The 6954-nt window shown below is 42.0% G+C and overlaps 1 long non-coding RNA gene across 1 annotated transcript; it reads right to left on the bottom strand.

Moving 5' to 3' along the window:
• Positions 1 to 3971: 3971 nt before the first annotated feature.
• On the bottom strand, positions 3972 to 5383 carry LOC113354488. Its single transcript, XR_003361911.1, has 3 exons — positions 5093 to 5383; positions 4318 to 4418; positions 3972 to 4028 (listed from the first exon to the last, which is right to left on the bottom strand). It is a non-coding gene; the product is annotated as an uncharacterized LOC113354488 (long non-coding RNA).
• Between the last annotated feature and the right edge of the window lie 1571 nt (positions 5384 to 6954).

Below are 6954 nucleotides of genomic sequence, written 5' to 3'. Positions count from 1 at the left end.
TCTGAGATGCAGATCTTAGCCGTCCAAGGTAGCTAGCCAACGCGTGGTAACCTTTGGCTCAACGTCAAGCCCTAATTTTGGTCGCGTCCAAACTATGCCAAAACCCTAGTTTTTCGTTGCGCCTAACTATGCCAAAATCCTAGCTTGCTCACGCCTAAACCGTGCCAAATCCATGCCGTCCACGCCTTCATGCCGCTGGATGCCAAAACGAAGGGTTGCAACGATCAACGGCTACCCTTCCATCTAAGATGCAGATCTTGGCCGTCCAAGTCCGCCACCGAACTAAAAGACTTGTGGCGACCTTTTGGCCTCGACGCCAAAATCTTTGGCTTGTGCCACCAAAATCTAACTTTGGCCATGCCGCCATCCCTCTTGAATTCTTCCTGTTTTTTACTGTCGGGTTGTTTTTACCACCTAAAGGAGCTCAAAACCTAAATATTCTCGCGTAAGGAGATAGAGAATTCTTTTCCGATCAAAATGGAGGGTCGGATCGTCAAAATACGAGTACGTAAGTGAATTCTACGGTGATTCTAGTAAAGGGCGCTAATTAGGGTTTCAGTATGTCAAACCCTAATTTAGACACATCCGCGCACTTCAGGGGGCTCCCTTCCAATCCGCAAGAGACTCCCTTGAAAGCCGCACACTGCCAGCAGCTCCACTTCACACCAAAGTCATGCCGGCCATGCAACCATGCCGCTGGCTTCCAAACAAAGGGTTGCAACAATCAATGGCTACCCTTCCTCCTGAGATACGAATCTCGGCCATACAAACTTTCCACCAAATGATTTCTGGCAATCCCTTGGTCATGGCACCAACCTGGCTACGACGCCTATCCTTTGGTCACGGCACCAACCTGGCTACGACGCCTATCCTTTGGTCACGACACCAACCTGGCTACGACGCCTATCCTTTGGTCATGACACCAACCTGGCTACGATGTTTATCCTTTGGTAACGACACCAACCTGGCTACGACGCCTATCCTTTGGTCACGACACGAACCTGGCTACGACGCCTATCCTTTGGTCAAGGCACCAACTTAGCTACAAACGCCAAATCCTTTGGCCATGCCTAAACCGCGCCAAGGCATGTCGACCATGCCAGATGTGCCAATGGCATGCCGTGCCAGCCACCTTGTCACGCCTAAACCATGCCATCCTTTCCTTCACGGCGTTGGCTGCCAAAATGAAGGGTTGCAACAATCAACGGCCACCCTTCCATGTGAGACGCAGATCTTAGCCGTCCAAGGTCACCAACCAACGCATGGTAACCTTTGGCCCAAACCCTAGTTTTGGCCACGCCTAAACCGCGCCAAGGAATGCCGACCATGGCACATGTGCCAATGTCATGCCGTGCCAGCCACCTTGCCGCGCCTAAACCATGCCATCCTTTCCTTCACGACTATGGCTGCCAAAACGAAGGGTTGCAACAATAGACGGCCACCTTTCCATCTAAGATGCGGATCTTAGCCGTCCAAGGTTACCCGCTAATGCATGGAAACCTTTGGCCAGACGCCAATCCCTAATTTAGTCGCGCCCAAATAATACCAAAACCCTAAGTTTTTGGCCGCGCCTAAACTATGCCAAAATCCTAGCTTGGCCATGCCTAACCATGCCGGCCATGCTTTCATGCCACTGGCTACCAAACGAAGGGTTGCAATAACCAACGGCTACCATTCCTCTCAAGATGCAAAATCTCGACCATCGAAGGTCACCACCAAGCCGGCAAGTCTCCCAAGCTCAACTTGCCAAACAGCAGTAACATGCTACATGTTTTCCACGAAAACACTCGAGACATCAACACATGTCACAAACTGGGGGATGCTCATTGGGGTATTGGTTGGCGTTTAGAGCGTGCGGCGTACACTACGCCCGTTACAAGCCAGTGTCATAAGGATGAGGCGGTTAGTAAATACAGGGAGTAATGGTGAAACGCTTTCCTTAATTATGGAACATCAATTCCAGGCATTACCACCTCCTCCCATTTACTCACATGTTTCTATTTCTTACGAGACCAGAGTACGTTTCACTTCGACTTGTATAAATAGGTCTTACTTATTTCCACCGAACAACAGGTTCTGGTCAGGAGCATACAACACTCAGAAAATATTTTGCTAGCTTTCCATCTATTAGCTTCCACTTTCTGATACAAGTCGTCAAACAACTACTCTTCCGGAATCAACTATTCTGGTCTCAACACTCTCTTCGCTTCCCTCCCCAAAACCAACCCTTCTCCTCCACTTTGTGACCGAAGCAAGTCTGGAACGACCATTTCTTGGTTTAGGATGGATTTGTACAGATTGATCTCTCGAATCTAAAGTACTCCCTTGCAGTACATTGTTTAGGGTTTAGACTTGTTTCTCACCCACACACCCGAAATTACTGAAATCAGCAGAAACCGTTTTCACCCTCAAACACATGGCTTCTCAGAAAGTATTACCCCCATCTTTGCTTATTTCTTACGAAGAGTTTCGGGCAGACTTCCAAAAGAAGGGTTTGTCTCTTCTCCCTGCTGCTGATTCCTCAGTGACTCCTTCTGTTCACGCTACTCCGAACATGGAGTTGAACTCCCGGTGGGTTCTTTCCGATATTTGGTCCTCAGACAAGATGATAGTTTCGTTAGGTCAACTGAGGGCGGGGCTTACTTTCCCTCTTTACAACCCTTCCAACCCCATCTTTCTCGAGATTATGAGTAATCTTCAATGTGGGGATTTCCAACTTACGGGTAACGTTCTTCACATCTCTGGCAAGTTTTCTACTCGCTCCGGCGAGGGTGCTTCACAAATACCTTTCCCGGCGGGCGAATTCAATCCTCGCGACTACACTGCTGACTCCTCGCAGCTAGCTATTCTGCGAGATTCACTAGCACTAAGAGATACCAAGAGGGGGGTATCGAGCTTGTTCACAAATCTTCTTCGTCGAAGAATCTCCCTCCAAGTGTGGGTCCTCTCAAGCTTGAGAAGGATGATGACTGGGCAGTGTTTCCTCTCGTGGTGAGAGGTCCTTTTATTTGGGAATTGACGAGAATGGGGTTGTCAGAGAGGGCCCTCTTCCTCAGCACCGTCATTTTCTAAACTGTAATCCTTGGAAGCTGTACTGGCACTAGTACAAAAATGGCCTTTGGTCACAGTATTTCACCGTGTCCATATGTCTATGGTCATGGTAATTCATTTTTGGTAAACCGTGACTAAAGCCTGCAAGGCCAAAAGTCCAACATTTGGTCACGGTTACTTCCGTGGCTACATGTCAAGTCCACCGTGACCAAAACTTCAATGGTCACGGGTTTTTGTTATATACCGTGACGAGTTGGCTCTTTAGTCACGGGATGCTGAAACACACCGTGACCAAAGTTGATCAATGGACACGAATTGCTTATTAAACCGTGACCAATATGTAATATTCAAACTATCTAAAATACTTGGATGTATAGGCACATCTTTATGCCTTGCAAAAAAGAAAGTAGAGCAATAGTGAAATAATCTTAATTAAAATTCTTAACATGGCATTGAATCCGACAATATCTTAGAAAATCAACATTGTTTACATTTATCTTGATTATGGATTCTACTAGAGTTGATAACAGCGACGTATCAAAACATATAAAAGTATTCGCATAGCAGAGTACGAAGCTCCAACAAAGTTTCGGAAGCACAACTGCACTTCCTTTGCATGCCTAATCCAAGTCTTGTTTACTGAAGATGCATGTGAACACTCACACTGCAAGAGCTCCTCCAAACTCTGCGTCTAGGATGTCGCTTGGCTGCAAAAGATAAAAGTAAAACAAATTTATTAGTAAAGATACAACACACGATCTTATCTTACATAATTCACATTGTGTTAGTGCCAGAGACATCCGAACACCAAAAATAAAAAATAGGGAAATAACAGAAAAATATCCTTAATTTATATTGCAATTCAAACAATTTATACAGAACGTGCAAGTTTTTAGTCTCAAGTCACAAAGTAAGACTCCGAAAGTATTTCTGGAGCTTTATGTTCCTCCATTATTCCAAGTGCCACAACTTCCCATCTACAAATGAAGTCAGGTGATTAGCCTGTGAGATGGCGTAAAAGCATTTGAAGATCAACCTAGAAAAAAAAGGAAATATCTAGCAGGAAAATAGAGACCAGATTTCCAGTATAACACAAAACGAAACTGATGAGAAGAATCTCTTCATGTCGACAAAAACAAGAAGAAAACTTGCTTTAAAAAGAAAACTCTCAATTTTTCATTTTTCATATCTTTCTCGTCATTAGGCAGTGGAGTTTTGTGTTTCTGGTTCACTGAGCTTCTAAGGTTCTAGTAGGGATATATATACCTAGTTCATGCCCCACTTCCAAATTGCCAGTTCCAAGTGCTTGCTACATCTTTGTTTACAGGATTATTGACAATCAGTAGCTTGATCATTTCCTGAAACTCCTGAAATCCAAAATGAAGTAATAAAGGATGAGATAAAGAAAGCCAGACAGACATATAACAATTACCCTAAGAGAGAGACAGGGAGTATAGTTTTTTTCACTGGAAGTCGTTAGAAGCGGGACAGGAAGATATAGTATCACCAAGCAACTGCTTTATCAGTTTAACAAGCAGGCTAATATCTGCATTTCTAGCTTCACACGCAGGGTAACAACTCCTTTTTTTGGCTCCAAGTGGGAATCTATCAACCTGATATACTGTGTCAGAGAATACATATTAGTAAGGCTCAACAATGGGATACTAGTCTAACATCAGAAAACTCGGCAGGCTTATATTATTAAGGCTTCATGTTCGCTTGATTTAGTGACGTAACCAGCTAGTCGAGAACTGCACGTTCAATACATGGGATCACATATAACAATTAGTTCTTTGGTTAATTTTAATCATTTAATTCTAGTGAGCATCCGCACGAAAGATATCACCCTTCGGCAGAAAAATCATATAAATTGCATACAAACTTGTATTGAGGTTGAATGGTGGATGAGTGTATAAGTGTTGCTTCCAGAGTGTAAATTGTTAGAGTCTTACAGAAAGCTATTGGAAATTGTTATTCATAGAAGTTAAACTAAACCAAAGCAAACTATTGCTTGATATAGAATCATAGTAAATCAACTTACTGGCAATATGGGGCCCTGAGAACAAATTACAGATTGCATCTCAGATGTCTCGCAAACGGCTTCTTCTTTTTTGCCAAGAGACACCAGTCGTGCATAACATTTTACATGACAAAGAAGCAGGAAAGGGTAACCATTAAATCCCACACCCGGAAGACTAAAGAAATGGAGAAAAAAGTAAGCTCACAAACAAACCTGTCAGAATGAACTAAGTTTTAAGGTTATCTTCATCAACAATGCCATAGTTTTTTGAAATCTTTCGATTTGGTTGTGGCCCGCATCCACGGAATAAAAAAACTTCACACACCAGATATAATATTGTACAATAACTATTTAAAGCAAAACTGGCCACAATAAAGGAAGAACTGAGTGAGCTTGTGAAAAGACATAACATACCACATAATAATTAACTTTCTGTTTCATTAACAAGTTACAGAATTAGTTCACAAACCTTTGCAGTTCAACCTAAAACATACTCAACATGTACGAAAGGGATTTACAGTCCATAAAACTTGCATCAATTGCCCTAGATTTGGTATTATGCATCCAAGTTTTCAGATAATTCAGATAAACATATTGTGTATGATAAGTGGATGAAAGACATGCAGGAGAAAAGTAATCACACGACTTAAAAATCAGTACAATACTTCCCACAGAACCTACAATGATATTGAATATCTCAGTTGAGGAGACTACAAGTTACCTGCAACTGAACCACATATAACTGAACCACAAAAAAAAAAAAAAAAAACAGAGCTCTAAAATATCATATTGAAAGACATTGGTAGATATATATACATGTACTGCTGCGAAATCAAATCAAAGACACATTAGGTTAAGGATATCGAATACATTGAATCAAGCACCAAGGAAGAAGGAGACCAATCTCAGGAAGGGGAGTTCGAATTTCAGAACAGCCTTATAAGTGCAAGAATCTAGTGCCAACTGGATTAGTTTCCATTATGATCTTTGGGTTCACTGTCAAAGAAAACATAGAAAACCAGTTCATCTATAAAATAGGTATCAGCACAATATAAGATGCCAAGGAAGAAACTAACTTACCGTTCACATAAAGGGAAAAGGCATGCATCTCCCATACTCTAGCAATGCTTGTTGGTCGACTGAAGGGGGACCTTCTATATGGTCGCTTGAGATGCAATTGTTAGTCACGCAATTGGTCTCAATTTTGCAAAAAAAATTCAATTTCATCACAATTGGAAGCCAAATGATCATTCTTTTTATTCTTAGGGTGCCTATTTCTAAATTCAAACACAATCAAAATTGGAAAAATAATGTGCCATTGTCTCAATCAAGAAAACCCTAAAATATTAAGAATATCATTCAACACACTATTACATCTATTAACCAAAAGCGAGTCCAAAATTTAACGAATTCAAAGTCTTACCAGAAAAAACCAAAGCTGCTTGAACTTAATCGGACATCAGTTTCACCATGAAATAGAAAAACGCGTTGTTCACTGAGTACTCCTCTAATTTTGAACCATAAAATTTATCTGAACTATGTAATTATGATCCCACAGAAACATTGACTGACTGATAGGACCTCCGATTCAAAATCCATTGGAACAGGAAACCAGATCGAGCAAGATCTCCCTAAAAACATTGATTGACAGATAAAATAAGGTTTTTATTTGGGGAACGAAAAGGAGAAGAAGTAGAGGAATGATTGCTCTAAAACATAAGAAGGTGCACGGAGTTGGAGTAGATCGTGTGAGACTGGGAGTGTCCGGGAGTGTAGAAAGTGGGTTAAGAAAACAAAGCAGTTCTAACTTCTAATCGTGTTTAGAAAAAGTGAATTGATGTAAACTAGACACGCGCCGAGTGTACCCGTTAGAGCTGGAAAAC

Source organism: Papaver somniferum, chromosome 2 (assembly GCF_003573695.1).
Source record: "Papaver somniferum cultivar HN1 chromosome 2, ASM357369v1, whole genome shotgun sequence".
NCBI lineage: Eukaryota > Viridiplantae > Streptophyta > Magnoliopsida > Ranunculales > Papaveraceae > Papaver > Papaver somniferum.
This window is presented reverse-complemented; position numbering and strand designations above follow the sequence as displayed.